At 37.5% G+C, this 2,516-nt stretch overlaps 1 protein-coding gene across 1 annotated transcript in view; it reads right to left on the bottom strand.

Annotated features, from left to right (window-relative positions):
* Positions 1–2,516, bottom strand: part of LOC107678511 (thyroid adenoma-associated protein homolog) — a 56,040-nt gene that overhangs the window by 12,073 nt on the left and 41,451 nt on the right. Inside the window, exon 17 of the mRNA XM_016473785.1 lies at positions 683–774. The gene's annotated coding sequence lies outside the window, so the exon portion shown is untranslated. The remainder of the gene's footprint in view (positions 1–682; positions 775–2,516) is intronic.

Genomic DNA, 2,516 nt, shown 5'->3' with positions numbered 1-2,516 from the left:
TTATGTAAGTGAGGATAGCAAAATAAAGTAAACTGTGACAAATCATACCCAAAAATTCTTCATACAGTGGACTACCAGCAAAACCGATACAAATTAGGGACCAAAAATTATTCAGACTGAGTCTGGGGAAACGATGCACCGGGGACCTGATTATAGCACTTAAAACCTGGAAAAGTCAGATTTTCATGATATGTCACCTTTAAATAATTGTTGTTTTTGGTTAAAGCATGGGGACTTAAGGGCACATGCAATTATTTGTTCTTCAAAATGGGATCCGTTTAGTGTTTTTAATAAGTTTGGTTTAAAAAAAAGTTGTGCTTCGTTTCATTATTAGGGTATATAGTTGTATATATATAGTTGTATATATATATATACTTGTGTATATATATATTAGGGATGCACCGATATATGCTTACTAAACTTGGATTCACAAGCACATTTTGATTACTTCTGAGATTATGAAACTTGTTTTATTATGTTCGCTGAAGGCATAGACCTTTAATTGTTAAAGCACAGGAAGTATTTTTTCTCTAAGTTGAATTAAAGTTAAAAATTGAGTTAAACAATGTTTAAAAAAAAAGTAATGAAACTGGTTGCTATAAGTCTTCTCAAAGTGTTCTCAGCTTCATTTTTTTTTTTACAGTGTAGTTGGGAGTGGTACATAAAACAACTGAAGTCACACCTGTTATTTTTGGAGTGCTCATCTTTTCCTTTCTTCACCCCGAATATCCATGTAATAAGAGTGCTGAACAGGAGAGTCGAGGAGTTTCTCACCTAGAAAGAGGACAGGATGGAGAAACTGATATCAGAGCAAACCCATCTCCATGCACATTTATCATTCTAGCTTTGACACACATTATTACATTAAAGAGGTCAACTTCATTTCAAATCTTAAAAATGTGGCGCTCGTGGCTACACCAATCATCAGTATGCTGTGCACACAGACAGACAATTATGCAGACAAAAATGCTTTCTGTGAACAGCCATGAGTCAACCTCAGATCATTTTGAATGCAAATGGACTGCTGTGGACTGAAGGCTATGGACACTTATGGACTGATAAGCAAATAAAATTAACAACATATTAACTTCTACAGCCAGATTTCCCCATGCAGATTTCGCAATGAGTTCAAGTTGGTCACGCTGATCCACAGAGTTGAAATAAAGCTGATTGGTTTGAAAGTGACTTCCGAGTGAGTTGTGCTCTATAGAGTATATCGCTAATGACAACAGAAAAGAGACTTTTCTGCCTGCAAAATTTCATCAAAATCTGCTAATGTGACTGCAATTTTAAAGACACAGCAGCAAAAAAATGGGCTGTTTGATTAAAAAAAAGTTAAGGAAAAGTAGAAAATGCTCATGAAAACTAAATTATGACTGTTGGTGCAGAAAAACGTTTGAAGTAATAACACTTTAAAGAGATAGTTCACCAAATATATGCGAGACGTAAAGGCAGACAGACAGGTATGAGGGAGGAGAGCACAGGAATGTGACATGGAGTTGTCACCATCGTGACCTGTAGGAGCCGTGTCGCCTATGTGGAGGTGATCAAAGCGAGCAATCTAGGGCAATCGGCCAGGACCACCGCACAGCTGTGAGTGTGAGTGTCCGCACGTATGGCTCTTGATGTCCCCCGTGTTCTCATTCACTTTAATTATTAACCTGTCAGTGCCTCAGCAACAGCTATGGCCTGACAGGGTGGTGTACGAGAGGAACAGTGAACAAATGAGCGTGAGAAAGACTGGAGAGAGAATTATATACTTTAAGTCCCCCTTTTACAAAATAAAAAGTGAAATGTGTTTAGTCTGAGCAATGCATGTATATTTATGTACATTTGGATGCTTAAAGTCAAACTCAAAAATGTTTAAATCTCATGACATTAGATACAAATTTTTTTTAGTTGAATAACTTTCTTCTTTCATGTTTCACAGAAGAAAGGAAGTCATACAGGTTTGGAACAACTTAAGGGTGAGTAATGTGGACAGAATTTCAATTTTTGGGTGGATAATTCCTTTAAACGTACCTCAGGGGGAAAAATGTAATTAAAAAAACACGATATGACCTCTATAACATGAGAGAGTAGTGAGTCAGAGCACATGATGATGGCCCTCGAGACAATTACAATTCAAAAATTGGTCTTGCAGCTCCAGGGTGTACAAGAGTCACAAAGCTCACGTCATACAGGATTTGCAGGGTCTGATGTCTTGTTCCAGGAACACTAAAAGGCCTTCAAATCGCAATCTTATGTAGCTAAAGTAATACTGGACACACCAAACTTTATGTTCGAAGTGTTACTGGCTCATACCTTTGATCACATTTTTATGTCAGCTTAAGAAACATTCCTCACAGACTATAAGAAATCGGTGTGTGTTCTCTGTGACTGACTGACTGCTGCATTCTGGGAAGGATTAGGCTTACTGTACTCTATAGTAAAACCTGATGGCTTGAGCGCTGCTGTAAAAAAGGGAAAATGGTAATGACAGCAGATCCTTTGACATCCTGAGAGTAAAAAATGAG

The sequence above is a fragment of the Sinocyclocheilus anshuiensis genome, unplaced genomic scaffold, assembly GCF_001515605.1.
Source record: "Sinocyclocheilus anshuiensis isolate Anshui unplaced genomic scaffold, SAMN03320099.WGS_v1.1 scaffold536, whole genome shotgun sequence".
Taxonomy (NCBI): Eukaryota; Metazoa; Chordata; class Actinopteri; order Cypriniformes; family Cyprinidae; genus Sinocyclocheilus; species Sinocyclocheilus anshuiensis.
The sequence above is the reverse complement of the archived record's forward strand: the minus strand, read 5'-3'. Positions and strand labels throughout refer to the sequence as shown.